This window comes from Nilaparvata lugens, chromosome 2 (assembly GCF_014356525.2).
Source record: "Nilaparvata lugens isolate BPH chromosome 2, ASM1435652v1, whole genome shotgun sequence".
NCBI classification, from domain to species: Eukaryota; Metazoa; Arthropoda; class Insecta; order Hemiptera; family Delphacidae; genus Nilaparvata; species Nilaparvata lugens.
In genome coordinates, this window is record NC_052505.1 from 63143021 (window position 1) to 63163055 (window position 20035).

Genomic DNA, 20035 nt, shown 5'->3' on the forward strand with positions numbered 1-20035 from the left:
AATTTCTAATTTATTCCCATCTGAGCACTTGTTGTTCCTCTGTGTAAGTACTTGCACTGTTCCACTGTGAAGAGTACTTGCACTCAAGAGATGATAATATGATTTTACAAAATAAAGAACCTGTTTCTGCAGCTCAATTTTGGATATATATTCAAACTTGGTGTTTGAATAGAAACAAAAAAATCATATTATTTTTCTCCACACTGGGGAAAGAGCTCCCACCAACAACATTACGAAAATATAAAATCTCTCCTCGAATTTTCTTTCCAACTCATAATACTTTCTCATTGTTCAATAGGTACTGGTAATATTCTCGAATAACCAATATGAATTTTTGAATAAAAAAATGATTTTTTTTCTTCTCCTATTCTAAATTTCTATGCCTGTGACTTGGTACCTCTAGCAGAGCTCAGTTCCCCTGATATTATATTATGCGTTCAGCAGTAGTGGAAACTCAGTGTTTGTCTCTTTCCACTTCTCCTTTCAAACACTCACTCACTGACTAGTAAGATGTGTGTGTAACGAGTGAGTGTGTGAGCGCGCAACGCCAGTGAGGTAGGTCATGCGCAGTTTGCTGTGGCCCAGTGGAAGACCGGCAGTTAGTTCCGCGACTCCAATCCGATCACATCGTGACGCCCACGCACGCAACGCGTTAGTTCTGTGTGAAACTTTCCCTGGTTATCAGATGAAGCGGCTCACACAAGGCCTCAGCAAGGCCTTAGAATCAGCAAATGTACCAGTCAAACTATAAACATTTATTGAGGAGAAACTGAAATTCCATAATGAAAAAAATATATTCGAATAAAATATAATTTGCTAACGATTTTCGCTCTGAATTGATGGTGTCTTTCAATCTTCCAGTACATGAATATGTATTGCCAATATAACGAGCTATCTCTTGTGGTTGGATGATGATTATTAGTGTGAATCAGTCCTAACAAAAACAATGAACAGACAAGTTTGAAAGTACATTCACTCACTTAATCAATAGAATAGAGTTATTTTCGAGAAGGTAAGAATTTTTGCAAGATTCCTCCTTTCGTTTATACTTTTAATTATTATGATGAAACATTCCAGTTATGTCGTTGTGAATAATTTAAAAAAAAAACATTATGGTCAAAATTGAAGCTTTCCAGCATTCTTAGACATCGATTTTATTTGGAACATTTTCGCTCTCAGGTTGTTTCGGATTCTTTTGAAAGTATATGATAGAATCAATCTTCGAAGGAGCTTGGGGAACTGAGAGAACTATGATGGAAACGGACCTTGTGAAGTTAATTTGAACAAATTGTTCACACAAGTTTTTCTCATTCTCTACCAAATAGCGTAATGTTGAAGCGAACGCAGCAGCAGACAGACGTGTAAGCAGACGGAGAAAAAAATACAACGACTGCATGCAGACATAAATAAGACAGACGCACGCAACATTTAAACACCTGGCCGAGGATTTTCCCTCCGTCTGTCTGCTACTGTGTACGTTATCCTCTTTAGTGGCGAAATGGTTGGCCAACATCTTTGGTTGGATAACATCTTTGAACATTCCCAATATGCGACCAGCCTGAGTGAATCAAACAAAAACAATGAACCTAAAACCTGGGCTCAACCTAGAAAAAAGAGGGGTGGATGATTCTGCTAAAATTATTTCAGTGTTGTTATATCGGAGCTAGAGTAGAATCCGATTTTTCTTGCATGGTGAGAGAAACACTTCATCTGGTTCTCAGATGAAACAGGTTCCACTTTTTGTGTAGTTGAGAAGATGATATTGTGGTAATTATTCATAAATAATATGAAAAAGACTAAGAAATTGTAAATAAATCTGTAGTTTTTTGACAATTTCTTAGTCTTTTTCATTTAATAAAACAGGTTCATTTTCATTTCATCCCTGCTTTACTTTCGGGTTGGTGTATACATTTACAAATTCTATTCAATTTCGCACTTGAGTAACAGTACTAGAGCTTGATGAATGTGATGCTCTAATGGTAATATTTTGAAACGTGAAAAAATAGAAAGGTAATATTTTTTATAGATATCAGACGCTGCAACTGGACGCTGTGCCACTGTTGCAGACAGAACTAAGAAACGTATAGCTTCAAACAGCAACCCCCATACCAATTATTGAATAATTACAAATCGAAGCATCTATGAATGATCATATTTCATTTTCATTTCAGGTTCATTTTCATTTCATCCCTGCTTTATTTTCGGGTTGGTGTATACATTTACAAATTCTATTCAATTTCGCACTTGAGTAACAGTACTAGAGCTTGATGAATGTGATGCTCTAATGGTAATATTTTGAAACGTGAAAAAATAGAAAGGTAATATTTTTTATAGATATCAGACGCTGCAACTGGACGCAGTGCCACTGTTGCAGACAGAACAAAGAAACGTATAGCTTCAAACAGCAACCCCCAAACCAATTATTGAATAATTACAAATCCAAGCATCTATGAATGATCATATTTGAATGATCATTTTCATGTATGACAATAATAATTATGACAATTCAATTGCGGTTGGATTCGAGGTATTGTAAAACAGTTGCTTTATTCATATCAAGCCACGTTCACTCGAGAGTTGTCAACAGAATATTGCTCATATATAGTTTTATTCGAAAAAATTGTCAATTTCTCCTGTTGAAAACAAGTAGTTGGATTTTGCTGTGCTTCTGAAGAAGTTGTCAACAAAATGCCAAACTTGTTGAAATCCGGCCAGTCGACAACTCCGGTATAAACGTGACTCTAATCAAAATATCTCTGCTAGTGAACAAATCCCATGAAATCTAATCCCTGGATTGGATTAATGGGAGGACATAATATTATAAACCTAGTTACATCCAGAGTCTAATGCATCTTCAATTTCCAATATGTCAATTAGCCAAATGTCATCAGAAAGAAATTCTCTCATTTGGTGGTCTCAGCATGTTGGGCCTTTTATGAAAACTTTCTGGAATGAGTGTAACAAATCTTGGTAACTGGCAATAATCTCATTTTGAACGCTCTCCTTCAGATCATGTATTTTTGTAAGACGTGGACATAGCCGGCATTTCACCAAAATGTTCCAGGATTGTGTGCTGAATTTTTTTGCGGCTTGCCGATTATAAACTACTCGCTACTTTTTTTTTATTTGTGCTCAAATAAAGATGATTCGAATGATAAAATTGATACATGAATAACTATCTTTTCTTTTTTAAAACAATTACAACATTTTAGAATGTGAATTTATACAATTTAATGCAATAAACAGCAGCTGCTGGGTTATCCTTTTCATAAAAGGATAACATTTATGAGTGTGTTTTGATTCATTTCCGTCCTTGAACAGTCATTCTTGTTCCTATAAGTTTTATACTCTGTCTCATTCCTTCATCTCTCATGCAACTCTGCCACGTCACTTCGCCGCATACTCTCTAATTTATCTTTTCAATTAGAGTCCAGGACCAGGATCCACATCCGTATAAAATTGCAGGAAGAGGACCGATTCTTTGTAGCTTTTCTTGTTTCTCATAAGAAATTAAGATCTAAAGAAAAAACATATTTCTTAATTAAACATTGACCATTCAATTGCCACTCTTCTGATAATATCGCTATTGTCCGTTATCTAGCCAACTTCTGCCCGAGGTAACTGAAGTTCATACCCATCATCAGTGAAATGAAGTATTGATCTACTTTCTTCATCTTTCTCTTCCCAGTGTGCATTCAGCAGTACTCTCTCATTTTTTTGCTATTACATATTCTCATTTCACCTTTTTTGTCCTTCGAACAATTTCATTCAGCATACCACATATTTCTTCTGTATTGCTCTAAATAATAGAAATTTCATCAGTAAAATTCTATGTATCCAATTCCACACCGATATTGATGCATCACACCTCTGCTACTTTATTTTTAATTGAGATTTTTCAATGACTGATGCGTTCAATAATTACGCTGATACGAAATCTTGTCGAGAGCCTTCATACACTAGCTTTCACCACTCGCCATTTTCCTCTGAAGCTGCATTCAATTTTCTTATTTACACTGATGGATCTAGATATTTCCAAATAATTATTCCCTATTCTCAGTTCTTCATATTCTCAGTGTGCATAATGCGGTTTTTGTGTTCATTCCATCTATGGCTCTCTCGAAATTCAATGATAGTACTGTTGCACTAGCGGGAATTTAAGTTCGTTTTCATAAATTTCTTCTCTTTCATCAATCCATATGAATTTCTGTAGGATTAGGTTGTTTTTCTCCGTAAAAAGAGTGATATAGAAAAGGAGAGTTTAATCTTGAAACGCATATGGCTTTCATTGATTTCGAAAAGGCTTTCGATAGAGTGAATAGAAGTATTATGTGGAAGAAGGTTATCCTTTTCATCTCGTAAATGCTATAAGATCACTGTACCATGATACACAAATAATAATCAATACAGGTGATAAACGACTAGACGAAATGGTAGTCAACCAAGGAGTGAGACAAGGGTGTAGTTTATCACCCACTTTATTCAATATATCTTGACCACATTTTCCAAAAATGAAAATGTAGGGTAGGTTTAGGAATAGAACTTGAAAAGAACGTTCACCAGAATGCATTGTTATTTGCTGATGATTTCTGGATAGTGCAGGACAATGAAAATGACCTCCAAAGAACAGTCCATATCCTCAATGAAATAGGTCAGAAATATAATTTAAAAATATCAACTAAGAAAACGAAAATTATGGCATTCATAGGCAGAGTATCGATCGAGCAGTCGTAGCGAGCAGACGTAGTTTTTTTTAGTGAGAGTAGTTGAAATAGTGTATGCAATAGTTAAAGTGCTGAGTTCAGTGTTTTAATTGTTGTGCGCGAGTTCAGTGCCCTGCGCCGAAAAATCAGTTCAGTGCTGAATTACCATCTAGTCCGGCTAAGGAATGTAAAGAATGTGAGGAATGTCGACTCCCAAAAGATTGCCAACCTTCCTACTGCCAGAGTTCGAAGAGGAGGAGGAAACAGAGGACGACGCAACTATGAGTCAACTAACACCGGCTAGGAGCGTTGAACCAGCGTCAATGACTGGAAACGTCAACACTTCCCCAGAATCGTTTCTAAAAACGAATCAACTGAAAACTGCAACGGAGCAGTTTTTGTACAATGCATGGAAAGAAGTCACTTTCCAACAGAGTGAAGAGAGAGAAAGAATGCATAAACTGGAAAAGGAGTTGGAGAGAGCACGGTTGGAGATTAATCAGCTGAAAGAGATATTTTCATCAGCATCTACAACCACACAGAATCTTCAATCTTCAGCTTCACATACAATGCAACCAGCATCTTCTAGAAGTAGCAATAAAAGTTATTCACCACCGAATTGGGAGGAAGAAGAGAAAATGGTAGCATCAGAGACTGCATGGATTCTTCCTAAACAAAAGAAGAGAAAAATCTGTGACTCACCAGAAAAAATAAGGCCTGCAACTGATTCTACAAGTATGAAACCGACAGAAAAGAGAAACAAGCCACCACCAGTCATATTAAGCAATATACAAGAGTATTCGAAAATTAAAGAGGCATTGAAATCGAAAAATCTCAATTTCAGTGCCAACATGATGAACAACAACCAGCTAAAATTGAATGTTGAAACTGAACAAGAATACAGAGATTTAACTAAGATGTTGAATGAAGCTAAATATGAATGGCACACGTACGAAAATAAACAAACTCGTCCAATTCGTGTCATGGCTAAAGAGCTTCATCCATCATGCGATCCAGAGGATATAAAGAACGATCTTCTAAGCAGAGGCTTTCAAATAATCAGTGCTGTCAACAAAATGAAAAAAGTGAAGAAAGATGGAAAAGAACACATCATCAGACTTCCAATGTTCATGCTAACATTCAAGAATACAGAAGATACAAAAAGAATATTTGAAATTAAACATATTTGCTGCATGAAAGTGAAAATTGAATCAATTAGAAGTAATAAAATGATTCCACAGTGTAAACGTTGTCAGCGGTTTGGTCATACACAGACATACTGTCAACATGAACCTGTGTGTGTGAAGTGTGCTGGAAAACACTGGACTATTTCGTGTACTAAGGCTAAAGAAACCCCAGCCAAATGTTTCAATTGTGCTGAGGCTCACCCAGCTAACTACAGAGGCTGTCTCATCGCAAAAGAACTTCAGAGAAGAAGAACTGAAAAAGAAAACCTAGTTAAAAGAAGTAGCGAAGTACCACATACAACTAAACAAAGAAACTTCACTTCAAAAAAGTACACTGGAGAAATATCCTATTCCCAAGTAACGAAACCCACTCCAAGCCTACAACAGGAGAGCCAACCAAAGCAACAACAACAACAACCAGTTGAAGTCAATAAGGTTTTGCAGGAAATTTTGAACAGTTTAAATATTCTTTCTGGACGACTTGACAGCTTGGAAGGGAAGAGTAAGAGTATTGAGAAGAAAACTAGAAAATGAATATTGCGAGCCAACAAGATATAAGGATTGCTACCTGGAATGCCAATGGAATAAATAATATCAATAATAATAGAAAACAAGAAATAGAAATATTTCTAAAGACACGAAATATAGATGTTTGCCTCATCTCTGAAACCCATTCAACTGAGCAGACTCACTTCAAAATCAATGGATATAATGTTTACGAAACTATTCATCCTCAAAATCAAGCAAGAGGTGGAAGTGCTGTAATAGTGAAGGAGAGTATTAAACACTATGAAGACTTCAGTATTCAAAGTAATGAAATACAGCTAACTGTAGTTGGAATAGAGTCCATCAACCAGAAAATACTTGTTGGAGCTGCATATTTTCCACCACGTTACAATTTAAAGAAAAATGATTATACAAATATTCTTCATCAGCTTGGAGATAGATTCATAGTGGGTGGAGATTTTAATGCCAAGCATAAGGATTGGGGTTCAAGACTCACGACTACCAAAGGAAAAGAACTCAGAGAGGCTATCCGGGAGCTGGGCTGCGAATTCCATTCATCAGGGACACCTACCTATTGGCCAACAGATTTGAATAAAACTCCAGATCTTCTAGATTTCTTCATAACAAAGAGAATATCCAGTAATTTCATCGACATTGAAGAGAGCTTTCAAGGGGAAACAGTACAAGAAGCAGCCACAAAACTACAGAATGCTAGCAACAGATTCAGTGACTGGACCAAAAAATGGAGAATTCGATTAAATGAGATGAAGTCTATTCATATCAACTTCACAAACAAAATTATCAATGACCCGATTCGAATAAATCTGAATGGGAATGTAGTACCACACAGCAACACAGCAAAATACCTTGGAATGACTCTTGATGCCAAGTTGAAATGGAAAGAGCATATCAAGATGAAAAGGAGCGAGCTAGGACTCAAATACAGTAAAATCTATTGGCTGTTGGGCCGTCAATCACAACTCTCATTGGACAACAAGTTATTGATTTACAAACAAATTCTAAAACCTGTCTGGACATATGGAATTCAGCTTTGGGGCTGCTCTAGAACATCTAACATCAGTCAGATTCAAACATTCCAAAACAAAGTACTGCGGAACATGGTGAATGCGCCCTGGTACATAAGGAACAGCGATTTGCACCGAGATCTGCACATCCCCTATGTGACCTGTGAGATAAGACGATTGGCAGCCCATCATGAGTCACGTCTTCATCAACACGACAACACCGAAGTCATCCAACTACTAGACAACACTGAACTCACTAGGAGGTTGAAGAGAACAAAGCCCTTCGAGTTGGTGTAGTGCTAGTGGAGTGATTAAAGTATATTGAATAAAAGTGTAGTGGAATAATTTAAAGTAGTGAAATTATAGATTGGAACTGTAGGCTTCACTGGAAGACTTTAGCAATAAAAAATTAATTTAGGATAAGAAATAACAGAACAAAATTAATGGTTAGTCCTAGTGACTAGTTTTAATAGAAATAACAAAAAAAAAAAAAAAAAAAATTCATAGGCAAATATCCGGTCGAAAATTGTTATTAATAATACAGTGTTGGAACAAGTTTCTCAATCTAGGAAGTTACATTAGTTACAAAGATGAATTGGATATTGAGAGAAAATAGGAAAGTTTCAAATGATATGTGGAAATATCAGCAGGACTTTGGGTAAAAAAGCTAGAACAGATACAATTATGAAATTTTATAAGGTAATGGCCGCTCCAGTCCTCCTCTATGGTAGTGAATCATGGGTTTCTACGAAGCCACTTGAAAGTAGAGTGCAGGCAGCCGAGATGAGATTTCTCCGAAGAACCAAGGGATGTGACAGAAGAGATCATTTCAGGAATGAAGATATCAGGAAAGAATTGAAAATCTGCAGCATGAATGAAAGAGTTACGGAGAATCGGCATCAATGGAGGGAGCATGTTCAAAGGATGTCAGCTGAAAGAATACCATTTAAAGTCTATAATTATCAGCCAGTATGCAAAAGAGATGTTGGCAGACCACGCAAGCGGTGGCAATAATAGGATTTATTATGTTTATTTGAATAATTGGCTAGATGTGAGTCGGAACAGGTTAAAGCCTAATCCTTGTTTGTAAGAAGAAGAATAAGAAGAAGACTAGGATGTTATCAAGTGTGAAAAAGTTCATCTCAAATCCGGTCTAGTTAATTGGGGTTGCTTCTATCAGGTATCCGTCCATTCAAAACGAAATTATTGTCATAAATTATGTATACTATAAATTATACTTTGCATAATATACACTTTTGACAGGAGACAAATTGATCGATAATTCTTGAATTCCTCCCTATCACCTTCCTAGAATATAAGAAGTATGAGGTCAGCTTGAAGCCATACTTTTGGGACTTTTACACTCTTGAGACACAGATTGAATATATTTGTTAGTCTAATCCATTTTCCTTCTACTTTCATTTCCTCGTAGGACAATAATATTCTATCTGAAAATGATTTTGCTTCCTTGAGATGCTCGATTGCGTGCTTTCACCTCGATTCTTCCCAATTCATGCATTCATGTATCTTAATATAATGTTGTTGTATTTGCATGGATCATCCCCGAGACCTTCTTTCAAGTCTTCATAGAACTCTACAATTTCCTCTCCGATGAAGCTGAAGTTGTTGCATGAACCTGTATCAATATTTGACTTCCGTCCACGTGGTTTTCTTCTTTGATGCTTGTCATCATAAATCCAGTTTCCCCTGTCGTACAGTTCCTATTCAGATACAGTAACCTATCATTTTCTATGATAGACCTTGATTCCTATGATTCCTATGATACACCTTTTTATAATTTTTTCTCACTTCCGCGTGTCCTATCATATCCCATTCAACTAGCTCTCCTAACAGCAGCTCTATCCCCCGATTAGCTCTGAAAGATACCTACATTCGTACATAATCATTTTTCTAATAATATAATCTTTGCTTTATGCATCTCTATTATATTTCCTCTTTTCAAAATCATTATATTTTGTTCCCTTTTGTTCTCCTTTCTTCCGGTTGCCGATCCGATCCGTGGTTGCTACTGCTCTTTTGTATACTTGTGGTTGTCTTTAAATTTTCCAAGACTGCAGAGCATTCCCTCAACTAATTATCTCATCTCATAGTGGCCATGTACTTCTTTCATATTCTGTCATGATGTATGATGGTAGTTCTTTCCTTGTGGCCCGACTAATGTACTCCTAATCTTTTCTATTCTAATGTGGCTATACTGCTCATCTCCTCGAGACAATAACTTCCGGATTTTCATAAGTGAGTTATATTAAATACGAGTTACTTGAGCTCGTAATAGTCTATGTGAACTCCATCCGATTAAACATAAACTGATCGAATTTACAAGGAATTTAAAATAATGATGGAGGAGTTTGGAAGGATTTACAATCATTTCACAAGTTCATTAACAATAATTAATCTCAATTTCAACAGTTTGATGGTCCTGTAACATTTGAAAGTCAATATACCCGTATTTCAGTATGTAAGGATCTGTAAAGATTATTATGATATCAGGTTTCCTTTTATATCCACAGTGTTCAAAATTCATGATCGAACGAAGAATGGCCTGTTGGTAAGTCGACGATGAAGGTTATGCTGGGCTTGCATCAAATCAAAACGATGCACCGACAATGAATTATAAAATTATCAAATGATAGAAAAAACGTTTCAAAAACGTTTTAAAATATAAAGGTGTCTCATGAAATGGATAAGCTGCCTCCAGTGATAAGCACAGATGGAGTTTATTTGGGTAACTGAACAATTCCACTTCAAAAGTTCTACACTGTCAACGTCCCCAAGCATGCAATATTATTCTCATCCTCCTTCGAGGCTTGTATGCTGTGACTGATCTGGGAATCCTTTCTTTTCCCGTCCTGTCGATATGCTTTCTCCAGAACTGTCGATTTTATTGAACTCTGTCAGGTATGGCCACAATATTCAGCACCTTTAATCTCGCCTCAATCAAGTCTGTCCTTTCTTCTGCAGACTTTCACCGATTTCAAGGGTCAAGTCACATGAGGCGCTTTTAAGACGAGTCGGCAGGGCAGGGAGCTCTTCGAACTTCGATTAAGCTGAATATCAGCTGATTCCTGAATCAGCTTCCTGCCTGACAAATTGTCTGAAAAACGCTTCATGTGGCTTCTACTGCATGTATCTCGCTCAAAAATCTGCATGAATCTCCTTGGGAACTCACGCGATTTTCTATTACATCATAAAGCTTAAGTTTCGTGTCCTCTCCTTATAAATCGATTTACTCATGAAGCCTGAAAATGATCACTTTATTCAATAATAAAATATAATTATGAATGAAAATGAACTTTATTCTGCCTTTGAGTAATACAGTAAAACAGTTAAATATACTATATATAAATATATAAATATATTCAGAATTATACTAGCAGCAATTTTTCATAGCCAGTTCACATTCATTATATATATAAATTTCATATTATAGAGGTAAGAGTTGCTGAATAAAATGAATAACAATTATTATCTGCGGCCATTGCGGTACAATGATAAGAATTTTATAAGAAAAATACTGTTCTCAGAGAACGAAACTTGAGGTCAAAAATTAGAGTTAAAAATTGAATGTCGAACAACAAAACTAAAAAATTCAGAAGCATAGAAACAGTTCAAAATAAAATTCAGAAAACTCATAATGCACTAATACATTCATGAAGAGATTGAAATGGGGTTAAAACTACAATCTGACATTTCAAGATAAAACTTGAAGTGAACTGTCTGAATCATGTTGTTGAAACAACCAAGGTTTTATAATTTTCGTGAAATTTGCAAGGGAGGTTTTCCTCCTGCCATCATTAGATATGATGTTATGTAGTTTTGGACCTAGATAAACAAATGATTTCGCAGGAAAACTGAAGTTTATTCTAGGTAGTCGTGAGATGGAATCCTCAATTCGTCTTTCAGAAAAGCAGGGTCTAAAAAACCCATCATTCCCACTACGCAAGAAGAAAATTCTTTATACTTTAAAAGCAAGTAAATCATATCTACAACTATTTAGATGTAAAATTATTGGTTGAGGTAGAATTTTAGGTGTACGTAGAGAGAAATTGATGAATATAGTTTTCTCAACATTTATTGCCAATCAGTTTCTGAGATACCAGTTCTGGAGGAGCTTACAATCCTCATTTATTTTGCTGAACAAATCCTCCCATGAATTGCCCGAACTAACTAATACAATATCATCTGCAAAGCAAAAAATTTTCCCATTGAATTTAGCATTACACAGATCATTCACAAAGATAATAAATAGTAAGGCTGAGAGCACTGAGCCTTGTGGTAATCCTGTGTTAACTGTTAGAAAAGGGCTATGTGTATTATTTACTTTCGTACATTGGGTTCTATCATTTAAAAACGAACTGAACCACAGCAACGCTACACCCCCCACCCCATAACGCTCTAATTTTCCCAAAAGAAGTTTATGTTCCACAGTATCGAACGCCTTTCTTATATCCAAGAACAGTACATTTACATTTAATCCATTATTTACGTTGTTGTAGATGTTTGCCATGAAATCAAGCAAGGCACGCTCCGTGTTGAACCCTTCGCGAAACCCATATTGGTTTACACTAAACAAATTAAACTTATTAAGAAAATGTAATAGTTTACATTCAACAAGTTTTTCTAATAGTTTCGAGAATATGGATAACAGCGCTATGGGCCTGTAGTTATCAAGTTGTAATTTATCACCACCTTCAAAAATTGATAAAACAACTGCCTTCTTTAATATTCGAGGAAAAACACCATGTGACATACTTGCATTACACAAGTGACATAAAATTGTTATAATACTTGAAAGAATTTGTTTCAAAGTTTTACTACTAAGAGAGTCGTATCCAGTTGATTTCTTATTTGGCAAGATTTTGATTAGATTGAAAATTTCTTCTTCGGTGGTAGGGTATAAAAATAAGGAATTATCACGATAATATGCTTGGAAAGCCTCGTTGTAATTATCTGGTGAGTTATGAAAGCGTGGGGACTCTTATGAAATATTCATTGAACTCTTCTGCTATAAACTGTGAATCCTTAATAATTGTATCATTATCCATTGCTTTAATACTTGCAATAGTGTTGTTCTGATTTTTCCTCCCCGTTATTTTATTAACTATTCTCCATTGAGGAGTTTTATCGTTAGCATTCCTCTCAAATAATTGGCTATAGTAATTTACTTTAGTAGCTTTTATGTCATCTGCAAGCTTGTTTCACTCTTATTCGCTCAATATACCGACATTGCATACAGTATATTACAGGGTGTTCTGAAAAAAGTGTCCATAAGTCAGTGCGTGATTCCTCTCATCAAAAGAAGGAAAAAGTTTTAATTAACATAGGTTCGAAAATGTTTGGTTACCAAGTTATGCAGGGTGGAAGATTTCGTCTGAATTTCTGCGCCACTGATGAAACGAAGCCCTACGGGTATTTGTTGGCTGTTAATTAAGATGTACAATTTAGTGTACTTCATGTAAAATAGACTCAGGATTTGAATAAAACTGCTTCCAGACCTGTAGCTACAGTAATTTCCAAGATATGTGACGAAATACGCTACACTTGGTCCCAAAAAACAAGTTCCTTCAAGGTTTGAAACAGATTCACCCTGTAGAACTTGGTAACTAAGCATTTCCGGACCTATGTTAATTAGAACTTTTTTCTTCTTTTGATGAGAGGGATCACGCCCTGACTCATGGGCACTTTTTTCAGATCATTCTGTATAAGTTAGTGAAAATCACAAATTTTTACAGAACAGTCTGTAATAAGCGTGAAGTAATATCTCAAATCATCCATTCTGTTGTGTACAATAAATTATTGAATATTCTCTTAATTGAAAGGAGATTATTGGATCATCATCAACTCAGCCGAAGTTCTCAATACTTCTCGATCAGCTAATGAACGTTCTATGCTCAATTCCAGCACAATCGGAGTTGGATCAACCGGTGGTTTTACAACTCTACACGGCACAAATTCGATCTTATCGGATATTCTACATTAGTGTTAAAATTGCACTATGATGAATGGATTTCACGATAGAAAATCAATAAGATAGATGGTTTTCACTGCAGAAAATCGATTTAGATTTAGCTATGGTCCTTGAACTTCTCTTCAATAAAGAACGGTTATTGCCACTGTAAACTAACATTGCTCATTGAATATACTTGCTCGGCCAGAATCCATTGTTCGAGATCGACGATACAGTTGCAAATAGTTGGAGCCAAGTTCATCTGGTGAAACAAGAAATATAATATTAATTGAGGGAATCGCTCGGAGCCAATTAGTTGACTGCGGGTTGTGTGATGGTATGGGGAATTTATCGAGGGTGACCGTCCGGGTTTTCGATGAGGGAAGGTCGAACAATTTTCCGATAAATTGTTATCGAGAGAAGAAATAGGAATTGGTAATTGGAGCCGGCCCAAACCCTTGGGGTTGTCTCTGCTCTCTCTGTGTATCGAGTTGGTTGAAAATTGGACACTGCTGAACCATCTACTGCGCATGCGCTGTGCAAATATACCGCACGATCCAATAATTAAACCGTTGAGAGCCAGTTGGAGCAGGAGGCCAACTTTCGCTTTTTCTTCATCTGTGTGCTCTGTTCTTCTCAGCTTTTCCACGTTCTTTCTTCCATTTCTCTTCATTATTTCTATCCACAATCGACGTTACTTTACTCCGATTTCCACTCTCCATTCTCCAATCTGCTTCGTTCAAAATGAATGGTTCGAGCTTATTATTCCGAAAAAACCCCGCTTCTACAGATTGCTCGTTACGATGCACCTATAGAAGAAACCATGTTGTCAAACCCTATTTTCCAAACTGATGTCGACACGAGTGCAGACTATTTCTTCTTCTACCTTCATCATTATTCGAAAATTCAGATTCAATTCGCTGGGATATGCTCCCAGGACAATCATTGTTCATTGTACTCATTGTGCATTGTACTCGGTGTCATTTTCATTCAAATCCTATTCTTAATTCAAATACAACTTGAGAACTTCCTATTCACCAATAATTATTCCTATTGCTGTGAATTCTTAGAATCATTGTTCCATTCATGTTTCACTGGGTACGGATGTCTCATTTTGTGGAAAACGCCTGCATCATTTATCCTCTTCTTCTCCTACCATAGACAATTTCATATAGAAAGACATAAACCAAGATTCATAGTTCATTTCACGAAATGAAGAAGGAAAAGCAAACTCCACTTTCATACTAGATTGTCTTCAATATGTCATCATTTTCTGTCATAATAAGTAAAAATCATGATTGATCAGAAATTCTATTCGAGCAGGGGTGTTCAAAAGAAGGGGGGGGGGAGTTTGGCCGCATACTTCGTCCTTGAAAGGGACGCAAAATGCTTTTTTGAACATTTTAGGGAGAGGGTCCAGAAAGTTTAGAAGTGTTTGAATGACTACTTACGACATTAGGGAGAATTGTTTTTCCTTGAAGGGAATTGAAGCCGGATTATTTTCCGGATTTTTAGGAGGGTGGTGCGTCCTTCGGGCACCAATTTCTGATTTACTATTGTATTATTGCATTCTGTCAATTGTTAATTTTGATTTGATTCCGAATAAAATTATAAAATAATCTTAATTTTATTCGAATAATTTGTAACCGGTGGAGATATTTATAAACACTACCTCACACCTTATCATTTGTAACGGAGAAAGCCAGGGGGACTTTATGATAGAACCCCATTTTGTAACGAGTGAAAATGTATGAGAATTGCTTTTTAAATATCTATTTAACTATTTAGCCCAGTCAACGAAGTGTTTTAAGGTGCGTACAGATATACGCGCCGCGAACATGAGCAATTCACTTTGAATCAGCTGATTATAACTGTATTTTCACAGAAACGGTAAGATAAAGATATGAAAAGCTTGGCATCAGCTGATTAAAAGTGAATTGCTCATGTTCGCGGCGCGTAAATCTGTACGCACCTATAGAGGGAAAAGTTTAGATGACAATTTTTGACCTCACAGTTCTGTTTAGGGTAGTGAGGAGGTAAACATATCAAAAGTCCACACCCCTACCCACTGTGCTAAGGGGTTGGGGGTGGTTAAAAGGTACCATTTTTTGGTTTCTCGCATATAACTCGAAAATTATGCATTTTACAGACATGACATAGAGAGGATATCTCGAAAAGTGAGAGAGATATAGAAAAAAATGTAAGATCAATATTGTAGGAAATTATGTAAGCTTCAATTTCTTATGGAACAGTAATGTCTGCAAAATGCATAATTTCCGAGATATATGCGAGAAACCAAAAAATATTACCTTTGAACAACCCCCACCCACTTAGCACAGGGGGTAGGGGTGAGGACTTTTGATATGTTCACCTCCTCACTACCCTAAACAGAACTGCGAGGTCGAAAATTGTCTTCCAAACTTTTTCCTCTATACTCTTTTTTGAGCATTCATTGCCTGGACTAATTAACCTGTTCAAATTATTTGAATTCACGGTTGGGAGCATTGGATGGATTCGTTCACCCAAAGGCCAAGATCTTCACTATTGTTCAACAACACCTGCTTTAGCAACTATGTAACTTATCACGAGCCAGGAACGACAAATAAAAAATTTTGTGGAAATGCTACTGACATTGATTTACTAGTTGTATTCGAACATGAAATTATCGGTCATCTTTGAAATTCTGTTACATCCAATCATTCATCAAGTCATCTAGTCATCCAGTCATTCATTCAATATATTTGTATCTGGTCAATCTATACGAGCTTAATAAAATAATTTTGACACTCACCATGGAATTGAAAATTCAACAAATAAATCAGCACTCACAATCACTCATGTTTTAACTACATTTTAACTACCATTTCCTAGACTACAAGCGTTTTAATTATACAAAATAATAATAATAAGGATATTTTATCCTTTAAGGATATCTAAATAGTAGGGAGCCTAATTCAGAGGCCGAAACATGTTCTGTGACTACATCATCTCGCGGTACAGACTCGATTAGAACTGCGCTTTCCACTCAACTTTTCCGATTTGCAAGAAAACACGTGGAGAGCCCGGCCTAATTTCAAGTTGGAATATGTCATGGAGTCGCACGGTTCAGACATTTCCAAATACGTTTGCATTAATTTCATTACGAAATCCAAGCCAGTACTATGGAAATGGTAGAAGACTGCAATAATTTGGATGAATAAGAAGCAAGTTAGTAAATCTTTTATGGCAACGCAAAATTTAGTCGCTTGATGGAATATGAATAAATTCTTTAACTATCAAAAATACGATTCACTAGATTTAATATTGGAAAAATTTAGTTCAATTTTGATCAGTTCAATAACTTGAAAGAAAGGCACAAAAAAACTACAATTCAAACATCTCAATATGACCCATATTACATTACCCCCTCCCCTAGAAAAGACGAACTCACTAAAAGATTATATTTCATTCATACTCAATCCTTTTCACACTAAAAACTGGACACTTGAAACTCTTATCTGTGGTTGACATCATCATCTGCGCCTGGAGCTGGAACCTGCTACAGCTTCTGGATGTCGATATGGTGGTGGTCGAGGGGATGCAGCCGATGGTAGTGCCCAGGGATCTCAGCCCGAGGTGGTTGACATTACAGTAACTATATTACCCACAGTAAGGCCATTAACTATCACGCATTTGATTGGCTAGCTCGATGACGTGGTACAAATCCGCCATTAAGATTCCAAACAAACTTTATAGTCCTATCTTATTGCATTGGAAATTTGGAACATCCTTTTTTACCGATTGGAAACATACTTTGAACTTCCGATGAGTATGGTATAACATTTTCGAAGGGAAATTGTTGCACAAATTATTGCACCAGGGACTGCTGATGCAAAGAGCTACTGATTTGATTTATTTTAAATCATTACTGGTTATAATAACATTGGTAACAAATTCCTGGATTACTAATACGATATGTAACAAATGTATATTCGGCTTCGGATGGGCTTGATGGGTAAAGTTGTACCGCTCTATTCTCAAGAATTTGAAGCAGTGCTTCTTCTTATGGAAAGTAGTATTTTTCGAAAGGCAATTGGCAGAATCGGACAGGCGAGTCGAATACGTAAGTTTCGGAAGTTACTAAGCAATGCTCTCGTCTCGGAAGTTGCTAAGCAATCCTCTCGTCTAGACCACTACTGTAGCCTACTACATCTCCGTTCTCAACGGCAAGCTATTCACAAAAAGATTGCGTCCTTTTTTCGGATAGTTCTTCCATTGAAACACTTTTATCGTCTCTCTCTATCCTACTTTCTACTGCCTATTTTGAGACTTTTCGGTATTCTGACTATTCTGTTATCGGAATAAAGAGAGTAGACTGAATCTTGATCAAGTTTTTGCACGTCTCACATTGATCCGCTGTTATACCCTTACTATTTGGATTATTAGTTGAACATTCAGCTATCTCATTAGACTTCATGATAGATTGATTGATATGTTGTGATTTTAGATCATTTTTGACATTACGTGGAATGTTATAATGTTCTTTGGCTCCAGGCTGAGTTTGCTACCAAAAGTTTGACTTTCAGATTGCAATAATTGGTATGTTCTGTAAAATCTCAATTCTCGATTTTCTGTAGAGGTGCAGTCATAAAAAATTGGAAACATTTAAATTAATGCTTGTCCTGAAGAATTAGTAGATTTTATGCCAATATTATGAAAATCATCCAAATTATTGGAGTTGATATAAAATCACAGTGATTATAACAGTAATTTGACTAGCAAAATTTTTTTGTAATGATAAGGTCGTTTAAACAATATGACAACCCATCACCACTTACAGGGAACGAAATGCTGAATGAAATACAATTCATTCAATTTGGCCAGTGAGCATTGTAGCAGAGGAATATAGACATCATATTTGTATTTTGATCTTTAAATAGAGCAATGATCGGTATGATCTTTATGAAAACTGATAAAAATGAAATGAAATGAGAAAATTCTTTATTAGGCGGTGTTAGGACTTTCAAGTCCTCTCTACCACTCAACCTCGACATAAGAAATGCAATTGAATAGAAAATACAGTTTAACTTAATATATAAATAAAAATACATTAAATAATATAGCTACGAAATAGAAACATAGTTGGAACAAAACAGTCAATCTGAATTTCGACTAAAAAATCAATTATATAATTCAAGAAACAATAGTTAAAAAAGGAATTATCATCATAATCATTCACACAGCCCACGAGACCAGTTCCAAGCGCCAACCACACGCTACCTCCGCAGACTCAAATGGAGAGCCATTGAAATTCTATATCCATTGATTGATTTTCAGAAATTAGAGTACACACCATGATTGGCTCCGACATGATTGTTCCAATCCATGACACCAATCCAACATGGCGAAACTCAAGACATCTTCAAAAATATGTGATTATAATGATAAAATAGGTTATTGGATCCTATTTGTGGAGAATTGTACACAAATCCAGAGACCATTTCAACTTTATCGTTCTATCAGACGATAAACATAAGGGTTTCACAATCTTGGTGATTATGAGGCAAATAACATATAATTATAAAGTTCACAAACTTTTATTTTAATGGTAAGTTCAATAACATGAAAATCATTGACTTCCAGTATATGCAAATCTATAATGATAGTGAAATAATGAGAGAGGTCAATCTTGTAATAATATAGTCGAAGTGGTTGATATTTGAGAAAATCAGGATGTCATATTGTTTTTTAACCACATTCATTTGTAAATGAATGAATAGATTGTATTTTTTCTGAATAGAGATTACATTTTCAATTATTCAAGATATCATTATTATTTGAAGAACTCTACTCCTATGCAATAGCTATCAGAGACCCAAGTTGATATTGGACATATAGAACAATTTTTATTGTGTCAAGCGAATATTTCACACAACGTTTGGCGTAAGTTCTCTGTGACATACGGTAGCCTGCTTTTGTTCTGGACAGCTTAAAAAATAGCATGTACTTTTTCATTTTTCAACCGCTCTATTTTTCCTCTGCGAATGGAGTCTCTTTTCAACCGACCAATCTACACTACATTGTTCTCTTTTCTCTCTACCAACAACGTTAATTTCGAGTTGAGTGAGAGAGGGAAGAGATATGAGTAGAATCAGCCCTACTGTGAGGTAGGGTATGTAACGTCACATCTTAATCTCATAGGCTTATTAAGCCTGCCGCATTTTGCTGTCTCATAGTCAGTGCAGATACAAATTGGCATTAACACATCAAGTCGACGGAGAGACTGTTGTTATATGTCTCATCTGTGACGTCTCAGTCTATCTCCGGCTTAACAAAGCACGTCGTTAGGCGCTGAATGATGTAGTCTCTCTGAGAAGACTTTGGACTGTTGATATGTTGCTCTGCAGTTTTGTTCACTTGAGAAGAACAAGCTCTCCAGTTGCTCTCCAGAATTGAAAATAATTGTGGAGTTTTGTGGATTGTTGGAGAGTAATTCTAGTGATGGAAGAAGAGCTAATAAAAATTGTTCAAAGAAAAATGTGTTAGAATTAGCAACTTCCTCTCTATATGCACTGATATTGTTGTGGAAATAATTAGATAAAATAATATTTCATAAGAATAATTCAGACATAAGTAACTTCTTATGATATACCTTTTCCGATCATT

General features: G+C 36.0%; 1 protein-coding gene across 1 annotated transcript in view; it reads left to right on the forward strand.

Moving 5' to 3' along the window:
• Nucleotides 1-583: 583 nt before the first annotated feature.
• The window catches only part of LOC111049280 (hemicentin-2-like), a 173848-nt gene continuing 154396 nt past the window's right edge, over nt 584-20035 (forward strand). The window contains exon 1 of the mRNA XM_039422431.1: nt 584-1012. The gene's annotated coding sequence lies outside the window, so the exon portion shown is untranslated. The remainder of the gene's footprint in view (nt 1013-20035) is intronic.